Genomic DNA, 16,062 nt, shown 5'->3' on the forward strand with positions numbered 1-16,062 from the left:
GTCAGGGAATTTAACCCCAACATATAGATGATACAAGAACCACAACACGTAGTATGGCTTTGCCCACAAACTCTGCTACCAAGAGGAGGATTTTTTTTCTCTCCCTTTCTGTTTTCGTTAGTCTTAACTTTTTTTTTACTCAAGTAACGGATGGGATTTTTGATGTAGCCTAGCGAAGTACAATACTTCACTCAAAAAGTAATCAAGTAAAATTTAAAATACCGATTTTATAAACTACTTAAAAAATACAAAATACACAGAAAAACTACTCAATACAGTAACGTGAGTAAATGTATTTTGTTACTTTCCACCTCTGTCAAATAGAATGGAAGACTACGTCATGAAGTTGATTGGCTTGGAACTTGTAGGCCTACAGTAGACACATGCTAGGCCTACTTGTAAGACATCTGTCAGTTTTTTTACCTGAAGAAAATTCCCAATTTTTAGAGATAGTGAATAATCATGGGTCTCATGACAGTCTGTGAGGAAAGGTATGTGTGAGTGATAACAAGAACAAGTTTTTCAAGCATTTTTGGTACCATATAGTGTTATCAGTGCAAAACCATGAGGAAGTTCACAAAGTGATCAGTCCACCTAACAGTGAGAAGCGTTGGAGAAGACTTGGTATGTGTGTGTGTGTGGAGGAATGTTGGTATGTGTGTGTGTGTGACAGAAGGAGAAAGAGAGAGAGAGAGAGGGAGTACGATTTGATGCCATAATTAGATAAACATTGCCTTCAGAAATGCATTTCCTGAACAAGCCTGGCCATGCCTTGACGTTAGGAGGCCTGTATCTCCTCTCTGGGGCCCAGTCTGTCTTTTCACCATAAGGTCATGTGAGTACTTTCACAATCATGGTAAGCATTATATTTTACAAGGCCTAAAAGTTAAACCCTCCTTAAATATCTAGGGATTGAAAGTTGCCCTTTTAAGACTGGCTTTTCTTTTTAATGTAGACTGACGTATCATTTGTCTAGCACACCTTTCTCATCCAAGTGGTATCCTAAATCCTGTGTATGTTAAAGGGCTAACATAGCACTTTGTTCATGTGTGATTCCATCAACAGTTTAGCTTGCTGCAATGTTACTTAAAAGAGACCCCCCCCACACACACACCCCCATGTCTGTTTTTTTTTTTTCAGTTTCCTTCATCTTTTTTTCACCTGTCATTGAGGAGGAAATAAAGGACCAATATGCTCCCTATCCTGGGTCATGAAAACAGAGTTTGGCTTACTTTTTATCTGTGTTCACTTACTGGATTTGCATAACATACAGGGTGAACAGTACAATGGTTGTCCATGGAAACTATCCGTATTTGCCAAGTAGCATAGTCTATCATGAAGGAGGATTAATTGATGTACTTGATTATGACAATGTTGTAAACGTATAGGCTACAGTTAAGCCAAGGGAACACCATCATTTCCCACCAGGCACAAAGCTCCACATGCCACAAGGTTTGGTTTACAAAAATACCTTTTCCATGAATTTTTAGAATTGTTTATTGATTTATTTATGTATTTATTTATTTTCATTTTTTTTTATCTATAAATCCCTGAGACATAGTGTCTTGCGCAGTTGGTTTGATGTGACTAGGTCAATTGGTCAGGAAGCATAATGGATTCATAGATTGAAAACTGATTACAACGCATAATTCGCCTTATTCACCCGACGGCCAGAACGGGGCTAAAGGGTACACTTGCCATTACACCTCAGTCCAGCACTCCGTTTGCATACTGCCAAAAAAAAAAAGCTCACCGAAAAAGAAGGGTTCATTGACCTGTTCTTCTTCAGTGAGGTTGTTTTTAGCAGTTTCTACAAAGCAGTTTCTGACAAAGTCACCATGTGTTGGTGTGTCTGTGTCTGTGTGTGTGTGTGTGTGTGTATTTGTGAGTTAGGCTGTTGTCACCATGACTAGATGCCTACATTGCCTTACAAAATGCACTATGTTTCATAAAGTAAAGGCACAGCATCGTGAAATGTAAAGATTTGTTCATAGGCCTAGATAATCATTCTTCCGCCAAGAAATGCATTTCTTCTATCAGAATGGTTACTAATCATTGTCAAGATGCAGCAACTGTAACTTTTGTATCAAGTTGTGGTAGCGCAGTAACATAGAATGAAATGCGGTCAAGGTGTATGTTTGTGCTCACTGTACATTGGTATTTTTTTTCTTGATACTGTACAATGTCTGTCAACAGTAAAAACACTGTCTTGCAATCAACCTCCTCTGCACACAATAATGTGTAAATTTGTTTTGGAATAGAAAATAGTGCTGCCTTGCACATTATTCAAGTAAACTGTCATATTGATAACAAGACAAAGCAGTTTGACTATCTTGACATAAACAATGATGTAAGGACTTCAGTTTTATTGGTTTAAATTGCTTTTGAGACATAGACTAAGCATTGAGGAAGACACACTTTTGCAGGTAATCCACTCTGTAGTGCAATTTGCATTAATTGCTTTGAGAAATGCGTCAACTGTGCAAAAGTTAATAATGATTTGAGATTTGCACCAAAGTGACTAAGAAAAACTGTAATTAGTGTGGATTAATGGAGTAAATATGAAAGGGAATGAAATACTCATAAGCGCTTCCTTGTCTTTCAAAGTGCGGAGAACTACTGTAATACAACCAGTTAAACATGTGAACTGATCCAGATATGTGATTCATGTGTATGATAAGCATAAAGGACTCTTATTGGTGAACAGTGGCAGTGCCTCCTCCAGCCTCTGCTTTTAAAAGCATCACTGTGCTGGAGGAGAGTAGCCTACACTTCCTTCAGGAGGACAGAGGACCACAGCATCACCTGCAGCTTTCCCTGAACTTAGGTAAGGCTCCTCACACAAACTCAGCCTAATAACATTTATTACAACATAGCCCTCATCCTACTGTGATTTTAGATATTATACACCATAGTGAGTCATTAGACATTTCACAAATCCATATATGTGATACATTCAGGAACAGTTTGCGAGTAATGCGTTACAAAAGTAATGTATTACTGTAATCTATTACTGTTTGCGGTAACGCGGTAATGTAAGGCATTACAAAAAAAATTGGGTAATATTTTACTCGGTACAAACTTCAGTAACGCGCGTTAAAATGCAATTAACTAGTGTTTTGTTTTGCAAACGCGAGAACAACAGAGGGAAAACGTTATCTCCTCATACTGGTTGAAGATGACGGACTGGGAACAAAATTAGGCCCTGGCAATTTTCTCATGGACCGACGCTGCCCCCCCCCCAAAAAAAATCCCCCCCTGATTCCCCCCATAAATAACAAACACACAGTATTATGCTGTAGCAACACTTCATAGACTGAACTCAAACATTTAGATTTGGACCTATAGCCTAATCACAATACCACGGGGGTCCAGGGGTGTCTCCAGGATTTTTTTTTAAATTCTGGTTACTAATCAAACCATTTTAAAGTGATTTGAGAGGGACAGGATTCAGGGATAGGCTACTAAAGACAGGTTCATCTTCTGTCTGTCTACCGCATGCATTAAACCATATGACACTGCTTGACTAAATGAAAAATATAGGCTACTGAACATGGACATCGTCATAGTTGACATAAATTACGTTTTGTGCCAATATGTTGTAGAAACATAACCACAGCCTTTATTTGGTGCTCCTTTACTTTGGTTATAGTCCGCGATTCACAGGGTGCGATTTGTAGGGGGGGATGGTGAGGATTTCCCCCCCTCTGGTTTTCCTATCCCTACCTCTGCTAAATTATTTTTATCCCCGGTGGGGACAACATTTATCCCCCTCTGCCCCTCATATTGATTAATGCTACTTCATATAAGTAAAGCGCTGCAACGTGAGAACAGTCTAGTAGGCTAGCCTACATAATAATCTGACATCAGAAACGCACCGTCACCATCTGCACTGATGCTGCTGACACAGTGGCTGCGTGATTAATTTGGCCTTGATCGTGCAGGACATTTCAGAATGTCGAGTGTGTAATCCATCATAAATGGCTAGTTTCAATGGAAAAGTTAGCTGGACAAATGAATGAAAACGAGAAGGATTCAGTGAAGCATAATGTTTTAGAACCTTCAAAATTAGAAAACTGATGCAACTGAGATGGAGGACAACTGCATGTAGAGTAGAACGTATGCCTATTGTCCGAAGGAACGTTAGGTTACTTAACGTAACCCTGGTTCTTTGATAACAGAGTGAGGTGTTTCACTATGGGAATCGCTTCGGTTGTGACCATCTATGGAAGCTCCAATGACATCACATCTGTCAGTGACAGACAGGTCGACCTAAAACTGGGCTCCGCCCCTCTGCCCTTAAATACTGGTCGGCCTCCCTGCTCAGGCGTTCAGAACGGTTTCTTCCTGTCCTTCTGCAAGGAGGGGAGTGTTGGTGAAACACCTCACTCTGTCATCAAAGAACCAGGGTTTCACTATGGGAGATATAGGCAACTCCCGGATTGCACAGTCACCTACCAATGACTTAGGCCCAGGCCCCTACATCGAGACCGAGTCTCCTGTTCCCAGCACAGAGTGAGCTAGGGATGGACCCGACACATCCAGCCTGTAGAACCGCACAAAAGTGTTCCCTGAGGCCCAACTGACCGCTGCACAGAGGTCCTGTACCGAAACACCTCTAAACAGGGCCCAGGATGTAGCCATGCCTCTAGTAGAGTGAGCTCTCAAGCCCTCCGATGGCTGCGAGCCCTTGCTCCTGTAAGCCACTGAAATAGCTTCTATAATCCAGTGAGAAAGCCTCTGTCGAGACAAAGATTTCCCTCTGTGAGAGGTAGCCCATGACACAAAAAGTTGGTCATGTCTCCTAAACTCTGCAGTCCTCTGTATATAGTGACGAAGTGCTCTGACAGGGCACAAACAGTTCAACCTTTGGTCCTCCACTGAGGAAAAAGGTGGGGGGTGGAAGGCCGTCAGTTCTATAGTTTGACACCTATAGGCCGCATCCACCACCTTAGGTACAAACGCCGGGTTGGGGCGTAGGCGCACCCTGGTGTAGTCTTGATCGAACTGTAAACACGCAGGGCGGATGGAGAGAGCCTGCAAATCGCTCACTCTCTTTGCTGTGGTCAGAGCTAAGAGCAAAGCTGTCTTCAAAGACAGGAACTTTAACCCTATTCCCTCTAATGGTTCAAATGGATGATGACAGAGAGAGTCTAAAACCAGGGCTAAGTCCCAGCGAGGGACCAGAGGCCTGGTGACCGGGCGTAGGCGACGAACCCCCTTCATGAACCGACAGACTAGGGGGTGCTGACCTGCAGGTTTGTCCCCAAAACCCACATGACAAGCTGAGATGGCCGCTAAATAGACCTTGATAGTTGAAAACGCCTTGCCTCTATCCAACAGGTCTTGTAGAAAGCAGAGGAGTTCTATCACTGAGCATTGAAAAGAAATTATGTTCTTTCCAGCACACCACTCTTCAAAAACGCGCCATTTATGACCATATAATACACGCGTAGAGCCGGCTCGGGCACTCTGAATCGTGTCAATGACTGTCTGGGGTAGGCCTGCAGCATTTAAATTCCACCGTTCACGGGCCAGGCCCAGAGAGCCATCCTGTCTGGGTGGGGATGGTAGATTTCCCCTCTCGCCTGTGACAACAGGTCCCTCCGTATTGGGAGGGGCCATGGCTGGCCCTTCAGCAGCTGCACTATTTCTGCCACCCAATGTTTGGATGGCCAAAGTGGAGCAATTAGGATCAGGGACAGGCCCTGTTCCCTCACCCTGGCTAGAGTGGGGGAGATTAAGCTCAGGGGTGGGAATGCGTATAGTAGGGCGCTTGGCCATGGGTGGGCTAATGCATCCACACCCCGCGGTGCATTTACGTCTGTTAGGGAGAAGTAAAGAGGACACTGAGCGTTTTCCTGCGAGGCGAAGAGATCTACGGTGGCTCTCCCGTACCTCCGCCACAACTGAGCCACTACTTGTGGATGGAGTTTCAAATCCCCGTATAGGGGATTTCCCCGTGACATGAGATCTGCCCCCCTGTTCAAGACCCCCGGTACGTGTGTCGCGCGGACTGAGAGAAACTGGGGGCTGCACCACAGGAGTAGTCTCCTTGCCAGCCTGTGTAGTTTCAAGGAGCGGGTGCCGCCTTGGCAATTGATATAGGCCACGACTGTGGAGTTGTCTGTTTTCACTAACACATGCTGGCCCTTTAGAATTCCGTTGAAGTGTCTCAGAGCTAAGGACACTGCAAGGAGTTCTAAATAATTTATGTGTTCCTTTTTCAGCTGGGGGGACCAAACGCCATTCACAGCTCTGCCCCCCAGCGTCGCACCCCAGCCTAGTAGAGAGGCGTCTGTCGTTAACGTCATTCTCGTGGACACGCCCCCCAGAGGAATCCCCGTCCTCAAAACTGAGGGATTTCTCCAGTAGCGGAGGGCCATCATGCACGCCACTGGCACTCTCACCAAACGTCTGAGGTGCCGGCGCGAGCATAAGCGGAGAGACGAGACTCATCGTTGAAAGTCCCTCATCATTAAAAGTCCCCATTTCACTACTGAGATTGCAGACGCCATGAGGCCTAGCAAACTCAGGCACAGTCTGAATGAGACCGTCCGCTGTGGTTTGAAGTGGTTCAAACACTGGGTGAAAGACGCGATCCTCGCGTCCGAGAGTCTGATTCGATAGTATAGGGAGTCTATGTGTAGCCCCAGGTAATCTGTGCATCGTGAGGGCTCTAATCGACTCTTTTTCCAGTTGATATTGAGACCTAAATTCCTCAGGTGATCTAACACTATTTTGGAATCTATGAGGGCTTGGTCTCTCGAGTGGGCGCAAAGCAGAAAATCGTCTAAATAAGAGAGAATTCTGATGCCCTTGTTCCTTAACGGGGCTAGCGCAGCTTCCATACATTTGCTGAAACAGCGGGGCGCTAATGCTAACCCAAATGGGATAGTTAGGAACTCGTAGGCTTTGCCCTCGAAGGCGAACCTCACACATCGATATGATAGAACGCGTCCGCCGCGTCTATCGTCACGAACCAATCGTGGGGGCGGATTGATTGACATAACACCTTGTGTGATAGCATCCTGAACGTGTATTTTCGTAGGTGCTTGTTTAACACATGGAGGTCCAAGATGGGCCGGAGAGCCGAGCTCCCTTTCTTTGGAATGACGAAGTACGGGGAGTAAAAACCCTGCTTGCTCTCCTCCTCCGGTACAGCTCTGATTGCTCGTTTGTTTAAAAGAGATACGATCTCTTCCCTTAAAACACGAGCTGAATCCCCTTTGGCCACTGAAACTAATACTCCGTGGAACCTGGGAGGTCTCATGGCAAATTGTAGCCTGTAACCTCGAGTTATCATGGCTAAAACCCATGGGCTTGTTGTGTTGTTGTGCCACTGTTCCGCTCTGGCCGAGAACGAGCCTCTCGTGACGCATATTGATGACGTCACGTCCACCGCGTGAAATTCTACGTGAAGGGGGTTCACAGCGGTGTTCATTGCCTGAGAGGGAGCGTGAGCTCCCTCTGGTGGCTGAGGGCAGGGAAAACACTGGTTTGAGTGTGTTTTGAGACCAACAGAGAAAATCGCCCTTGGCCCAAGGCCTGGCTGCGATTGGGTAAACTTTATTTTTGAAACAAGTGTTTGGTGACACTGACATTCTTGAGACAAAGGCCCCAACATCTCCTCTCTGGGAACTAAGGGGAGAGAAAGGGTGGCTACTCTGAGCGAATAGGCGGGGCTTTGTGACTCCCCCAGCTTTCTCCTCTTTCTGGAGAGCGGGGGGAGTTGGGGAGGGGCAGCTGAGGTCAGGCTGAACGCTTCTTTTTGTTCTCAGTGGGTTGTGGTGGACGGTTTTTGGCCGCCACCGCCGCGAAGGAAGGCTTTCCCCACGAACCAGTGTTGGCCCTAGGCCGCTGGTTCGACTGCTGAGCTGGAGGGGCTGGTCGTTGTGGTCTGGCACCTCCCTGTTTAGCTCTCGCCGCCGCTGCTGAGAAGCCAGGCTGAGTCGCCTGGGGAGGGGGCGTGGCGTCGGTTTTCGAGGCAGGCAGAGGTTGAATGCCTCGTCCTCCTGTTTCCTGAGGGAGCTTGTCTCCCTCATTCTCTCCAGCGCCGGACCAAACAGACCCTTGGTGGGGTCATAGGCCGCATCCATGATCTCCGACTTCTGGGCATCGCTGAGGCCTGAGAGGTTCAGCCACAGGGCTCTTTCACCCGTCACTGCGAGGCCCATCACCCGGCCGCAGCCCTGAACGGCACCGCGAGAGGAGTAAGTCGTTTACGACGCAGATCTCATCCCAGAGTGCTGGGTTTGGGGACTCTGAGTCAATCTGTCCCCCCATCTCCTCCAGGATCTCAGGAGTGTGACAGCATCAGGATGACAGGAGTGTGACAGCATTCAGTGCGCAGACTGATTGGGCTGCGTGTTTGTACATGCGCTGGAAGATGGACGCTGTCAGGCGGTCCATCCTGCTGGTCAAAGGGATGTTGGAGGAGGCGGAAATAGAGCGGCGAATAGAGTGGAGGTGGTAGGCCACCGAGGATTCAACTGCTGGGGGTCCGGACAACCCCAGTTCCCCCATCCCTTGTATCTCAAGCCTCGCGTAGCCCTTGGTCGGGAGCTTGCTCTTGAAGGGACTAGCCCAAAACCGTGACATCTCCAACATGCAGGCCGGGACCGCGGGCAGGAGCTGCCTCGCTGGGGCTAGGGCAGGGGGGAGTCTTTTACCGTCGTAAAGGTCCCTCTCCATACCCTCCGGATCTTGGGCAGCTGGCCAGGGGATGGAGAGCTTGGCCGCTGCGCGTCTGCAGACATCATACAGGTTAGAGTCAGTGACCGAGGTGGGTCTAGGCTGATGTGGGGGGAGCATGGAGTCCTCCTCATCATCCTCATCGCCCATGTTGAGGAGGTCATCGCCCTCCGTCTCCTGCTCCTCCGGTTCCTCCACCATCGGTGCGGCGAGATACTCGAACAGCGGAGGCAGGACCTGGGAGTCTTCGTCTATCATGTCCGCCCAGCTCTTTGAAGCTCGCGGTTGCATGGTGACCGGATTAGCGGTAGCCTCGGAGATGCAGGGGTCTTGCTCGTTGGCTACCGCCACTCTCATCCTCCTTTCCCTTATCTTCTGCGGCATCGTGGCGCAGTGGGCACAGGTCTGTGGGTCCACCACGGCCGCTTATGCATGTTTGACACCCATACACATGATGCATAGAGGATGGGGGTCCCTCCGCGACACCGTAGCCCCGCATGACGCTGGGCATAGGCGGGAAGAGGTCTCCCCGGAGTCTGGGTCCTTCCCTTTGGCGGGGGTAGTCGCCGAAGACATCGTAACTGGGAGGAGAGGGGAGAGAACAGAGTTACTAACTTAAAGTTTAGGGTCGTCACAACCCGTTAGCCTTAGATACAAAGTTAGTGTAGTAGCCTAGCTAAACTTTAAGCCGTGGCTAAACCGCCGTGTGGCTACTGCGGCTGTAGGTGGGCTGAAGCACCTCAGGTGCTCAAAATACCCGTATTCAGAGCGAGAACAGCACGCCTCAACACAAACGCTGTCCTCGTAATATTAGTTGACTAAACAACCGGTGTGCTACAAGCCTAGCAACTGAAAGCTAGGTAGAAGCACACTGTAGTGAAAAAACGCTAGTTTAAGCAACCGAATGCTAAAACTAACGCTAGAACTACACGGGTCGCTACTCGCTAATGACTAGCAAGTTTGTCAGAGAAAAGTTCGCCTTGACGCGGACACTCTCCTCGACAGCTATGATAACTGAATTAACAGTAAAATAAGCACTTCCTGACGAAGACTTGTTCAGCACTGTGTGGATATTACTGTAGTCGCGTTCAGCGGCGGGTTCCTTGACGGTCCACCTATGAACAGTTAAGCGAGCACAGCCTTACCTGTAGTGCTGAAGGAGCTTGTAGTCTTCACGGGAAGAAAGCGTGAATGCCTGAGCAGGGAGGCCGACCAGTATTTAAGGGCAGAGGGGCGGAGCCCAGTTTTAGGTCGACCTGTCTGTCACTGACAGACGTGATGTCATTGGAGCTTCCGTAGATGGTCACGACCGAAGCGATTCCCATAGTGAAACACCGAAACTAAGTTAGAAAAAGAACTTACATTAAATGAGGAGATATTTGCTGAATGTCACAAAAAGTAGGCTATTACAGAAATTGCTTGGCATCGCTTATTCAATGGCTCTCTACCGAAACACCTGTAGTTTGCGGAGGACGAACGAGAAAGCACTCGTTTGATAAATCAGCCAGTAGGCTAGGCCTAGTAGACAAATAACTTTTAGAAATAATCTGTACTGCAAAAACGAATGTTGGTGGGTATTTAAACTATCTAGCGGGTGTTTTAACAGCTGCAAGAAATAGAAGCTTCATGGTCTTTATGTTCTGGTTCGTAAATTATTTTCATAAAACTTCAAGTTGCCCTATAACTTTACTCTCCAAACTCTTCACTGCACTGTAGGCAATTAACTGTATGATAGGCTATTTATTTTCTGTAGGCTACAATAAACACATTTATTTTTTCAACTTTTGCAATATTACGCACTACTGAACGCAAATCAGCAGGAGAGAGAATGCACGTAGCCTACGCAGCGTGTAGCGCAATGTGTAGGCTATTTGGTTACCAACTAACACTGTTAGCCAATTCACTAACTTAAGACTTCAGTGCCATCATATACAACGTTTTTTTACACAACAAATACAGAAAGGATGGAGGCAGCAAAAGTATAGGAGTAATTTCAGATGGGGCAAGAACAAGGTGAATTTGTATGCTTGTCAAAACGTAGTCCTACCCTGCATTAGAGGAGCTGATCATCATACCAAGCACTCGCTGTTTAAAGTCATACACCACGGTAAACTAAAACTAAAATGTTACAAAGGTGGCAAAAATAATATAGGGTATTATTAGCCATGACATTACTAGGCTATGAATCATTCGTTCATTTATTTGTATTTTTTTTTGGGGGGGGGGTTTACAAACTTATTCAAAATCATCCCCCCCCTCTGGTTTTTACACAAATCGCACCCTGGCGATTCACATTAACTAGGCTATCACCACAAGTGTATAACCTAAATGTTTTTGCCCAAGTTTGTGTGCCGTCATCACATTTTGCAAAATTAGGCTACCTTCGTTACTAACCTACGATAGCCTAGCCTACTTTTTACCTGCATCGACTTGCGATTGATTGTGCATCCAATGTAACACTCGGTGGAGAGACTTCCACTTTCCAACTTTTACTTTCACTGTCGTTGTGAGCTAAAAGTTAGGCTATGCCTACTATATGGGAAATACTTTGAAGTTCCTTTTGAGTAGGATCAGCTCCAAAAATGAATGGGTTTTCTTTTTAACACTTTTCCACAAGTTGTGCGAAAATTGTAGGCTACCCGTAGTTTCTTTATGTTGACAGAACCGCACTACAGTAGGTGCAACTAACGTCTATAAAAACAATATATTTATGGAATAAAACTAGACCTCTGATTGCTGTTTACGGTTAAACAGCGATGAAGTGAACACCAGCCAGCGGAGGGCACTTATACAGCCAAGGCTACCATGCACTCGTATATGGCTATATTTCCCCACAAACCTAGCGGCTGCTTGGACAAATCTACTTGAGGGGTGGGGCAGGGGGGCGCGATCGTAACAAACACTGAACCTGTCATGAAGAGGGCAAAATGATTGACCTGTCACCCCCCAAGCCAAATGGATGCAACTGCATTTATAGGCTAGGCTCTATTTGCGGGATGGACATAAGCCTACGCTCATTATTTTCAGCTTGTCAGAGAAGGATATGAAGAACATAATAGTTAGTGCATTTTGTGTGCGAAACCGAAAGATCTCTCTATGCCTCGTGAAATAGCACAAGTTTTTCAAGTAATGAAACATCTGGTGCCACGTAATCTTTTTGATTCTTGATAAAACACAAACTATGCTGTTGTAGTGCAGGTCAGCTTTGAGCTTTGAGAATAAAGGGATAGAAATGCTGAAAAAGATTGTGTAGCCTGGTAGTGCGCGACCGCTCACCCCACGCGCATCACGCACTTTGGGCACCAAAGGACAGAGGGGGCACCCATGTAACCAATGAATAGTAGCTTTACTGCAAACTGCGTTTCACTCTTCATCAATAACGTTTACAATATCAAAATGCACCATGTTACATGCAAGTTTGATACTTTTTGGGTTCTTTCAATCTCCACCACGTAGCCTACTAGTAGAATGGAATTGGTGGGTCTTCAATAATTTGTTAAGCATTTACATGAAGCACATGATATGCCGAGTCGACTGAAACGCATTCCATTCAGATAGCTAGGTGGATACCAGGCTCATAATTCACTTTTATTTGCAAAACGAAATGTGAAGCAACATGTCATTGCATAGGCTACTTCCATTTCCAAAGCAATGAAGGCTGCTTAAAACAACTTAACATTGTGCATGTTATTGGTAATATTGTGCGATCAATGTAACTCAAACAAACAAGGCTTGTAAACAAGAGCTGGCAAAAGGGCATTATGTGCTCTTAAAGTGACAGTGCCATTTATAAGTAAAACAGCATTTCTTCAGAAATTAATGTTTAAAAACACACAGTAATTGTCTGTAAATAATAGGCCTTTTATTTTACTTTAGGTGTTTGAGTTATCATTTAAATGTCACTCACTCAAAGCCACTCACTTAGGACACTGAAATGGCCAGCAGGCCACCATCTTGACATGTCTTTATTAAAGGAACCGTATGTAAGAAATGTATTTCAATTAATCATAAAATGACCCTGATATGTCATAGACATTAAGAAATCATGTTCATTTCAAATACTTATATCACTGACAACAGTACTCTGGCCAGGATATTGTCATTTAAAAAGTGAAGTTGCAGCCCTCAACTCATGTTGATGTTGTCATGTTGTGTTTTGGCCTGATGCGCCACCCTCCACCTATCTACTAATCACAAAGTCAGTAGTGTTTCGGGTTGCCAGCTCTGCCAGTCAGAGGGGGAGGGGAAGGGGATACAGCGCTTTACAGTAATTTGAAAGTGATTGTAGCACCAGCTTTGGCCACAGTCTTACATACGGTTCCTTCAAGCTTTGATTTACAATATAGTAGGCTCTCCATTGATTTTAATGAGCAGGCCATAAAGTTACAGTATTTCTATCACAATTTACCAGACTTTGCCTGACCTTTTGTTGGTTTTTAACAAAATTCTGACTATGATTGTTCCTTGTATTGCATAAGGAGCACTGTGCCTATTGCATTCTACTGTTGTTAGCCTTTAGCCTAGCTCAGTCATTATGCTATACCACATCTCCCTCCATTGGAAGAGCAATGAGCTGCATTGAGCGTAATAAACTGCATTTAGAACGGCAAATCCATATTTCTAGATATTTTGGTGAAAGTAACTTAAAAGTAATGCAATAGTAGTGTAATGCCTTACAATTCAGAGACAGTAATGTTATAATGTAACAAATTACTTTGAAATGACAGTAATTAGTAATGCATAATACATTATGATTTTGAAGTAACTTGCCCAACACTGTTCAGGAATGCTTTAGATTATGTCATTCTTTTTTCAGGGTTTTCTCATGTGTATGTGTGTGTGTGTGTGTGTGTGTGTGTGTGTGTCAAAGCACAGTTATGCCAATTTCCACATAAACCAAATCCTCCCGAGCCTCAGACAACACACAGAGGCAGTGGTGGTAAAGAAAATTATTATTGGTACAAGCAGCATAAAACACTGTCCGGTATAGTGGGAAGTGATATCTTAAACACCACTAGGGGGCAGGAGCACACAGGGGCAGTCGTGGCCTACTGGTTAGTGCTTCGGTCCTGTTACCAGAGGGTTGCCGGTTCGTACCCCGACCAGTAGGCACAGCTGAAGTGCCTTTGAGCAAGGCACCTAACCCCTCACTGCTCCCCGAGCGCCGCTGTTGTTGCAGGCAGCTCACTGCGCCGGGATTAGTGTGTGCTTCACCTCACTGTGTGTTCACTGTGTGCTGAGTGTGTTTCACTAATTCACAGATTGGGATAAATGCAGAGACCAAATTTCCCTCACAGGATCAAAAGAGTATATACTTACTTATACTTATACACAGCACACGCACACTAACACCACTAGGGGGCAGGAGCACACAAAGCACATGCACACTAACACCACTAGGGGGCAGGAGCACACAAAGCACATGCACACTAACTGGCACCCCACAAGTTTAAAGCTGCAGTTGGTAAGTCTGACAGATTGAGGGGACTTAGCCAAAATGTTTAATGTTAGCAACTCTCATGCCCCTCCCCCACTACCACCGAGCACACTCTCATCGAGTTTGTGCTCGTCAGTGCACACCAGACTGCACCAGACTGTGATTGACAGTCAGATCTCACACAGCCCTGCTCTGATTGGACCAGAAGAACCGGGAGCTGTGGATTTTTACAAAATAAATAACAGGTTCTAGGTGGAGGTAGAAGTGCAGGGTTTTTTTCTAAAACCGGCTGATTTGTGTTGTTCTGTCTTGCCAACTGCAGCTTTAAGCTAGTTTAAAGTGTAACTCTTTGACCAAGGGCATTTGCTGCATTAAATCACATCAAATAAGCCGTGGAGACAGTATTTTTCGTTGATCGACCACTACAGATTTGATCCGGTATACGCTATAGCCCTAAATTGTAAACAGTGGATAGCTATGGGCTAATGTGTGTGTGTGTGTGTGTGAGTGTGTGTGTGTGTGTGTGTGTGTGTGTGTGTGTGTGTGTGTGTGTGTGTTCAGTTTTCATTAGGTGTGACAGCTGTGTGTGTTGAGCATGAAAACTCCTGGAGCTGCTGTGCTGCTGTTGCTTTGGGCTGGTATAGTTGTGGTTGCAGGGGAGACTTGCCAGCCTGACATCTACAATGTGCTGAGGGAGATCAGCGATCTGGTGAAACAACTTAGGAGTGAAAACAATGGTGAGAAATGTTTGATTCTGTCCCCAAAATACCCCCCTAGTTTTGTTTTGTTTGGCTCTCTCATCTCTCTCTTTCTCTGCATGTGTGTGTGTGTGTGTGTTGTCCTTAGCTCAGGCAAAGGATCTGAAGGAATTGAGAATGGAAAGAGATAAGAGCAAGGTGTCTTTCTCTGCCTCACTGAAAACATTACCAGGTCATCAGTACTACGGTCCCTATAATAGCCCTACCACACTGATCTACAAACATGTCTTCACTAACACCGGAAATGCCTACAACAACAACACAGGTATTACTGTAAACACACAGCCCAGACTGAAACTGTAGGAATTGCATTGTCATGTCTCTTGATATTTTGTATATTTAGTTGCTATTTTTCTTCCACTGTAGGTATTTTCACAGCTCCAGTCAGAGGGGTCTACCACTTTGTTGTATTCATTCATGGACATTGCCATGAACATAGAGGCATAGCAGTCTCTCTTAATAAAAATGAAGAGCATGTAGCCATGGCATGGACTCAACAGACAACACTGAATTTGAATGGTGGGACTGGAGCTTCTCTGCTGCTGGAGGTGGGAGATGTGGTCTCTGTGAAGCTGCCGCAAAATGCATGGTTGGCGGACAACCAATTTCACTTCAACACCTTCTCTGGTCACTTGCTCTTCCCCATGTGAGGGAAGCAGTAGACGGATGGAGAAGTTATGGAGTGATGCTAGCAGTGAGAACTACACACTCCCTCTCCTTGTTCTATAGATGGTCACTGGGTGGATCTGACCAACATATTTAGTGTGTCTTATGTATAAGTCAGGGTTATTTTATAGTGATTGCTATGTGCCTGCTAGCTGGTTGTTGGTATGTGGTTTTACCTAGTGTTTGTATATCAACACTAGAAATGAAATATGCTGTACTCGGTATATGTCATTCGCATAATGAAATAAAAGCTTAAATTAAATTCTATGTTACTCACTGGCATCCATATTCTCCATGCCTGTCAAGCCTGAAGACATCCAACATAACATTCCAGGTAGCCGCTAACTTACAGTAACATAACTAATCAAGTTAAAGATATGGGACTAGGCTTAATTTCATGTCAATCAGGAATACCCGTAAGAACTGCTGAACTGCTGTTTAGTAAAAGTCAAATATTTGACTGTAGTGCTCTCAACACCTAAATGATTGAAAATGGAGTCATGGCCT

The 16,062-nt window shown here is 45.4% G+C and overlaps 1 long non-coding RNA gene across 1 annotated transcript; it reads left to right on the forward strand.

Annotated features, from left to right (window-relative positions):
- Positions 1-2,699: 2,699 nt before the first annotated feature.
- LOC143124081 (uncharacterized) lies at positions 2,700-14,727 on the forward strand. The gene is made up of 3 exons (XR_012986988.1): positions 2,700-2,827; positions 13,570-13,633; positions 14,693-14,727. It is a non-coding gene; the product is annotated as an uncharacterized LOC143124081 (long non-coding RNA).
- Positions 14,728-16,062: the final 1,335 nt, after the last annotated feature.

This window comes from Alosa pseudoharengus, unplaced genomic scaffold, assembly GCF_046254945.1.
Source record: "Alosa pseudoharengus isolate Yale_2024_CS ecotype anadromous, Long Island Sound unplaced genomic scaffold, YU_APseudo_1.1 YU_APseudo_1.1_scf_15, whole genome shotgun sequence".
Classification (NCBI taxonomy): Eukaryota; Metazoa; Chordata; class Actinopteri; order Clupeiformes; family Clupeidae; genus Alosa; species Alosa pseudoharengus.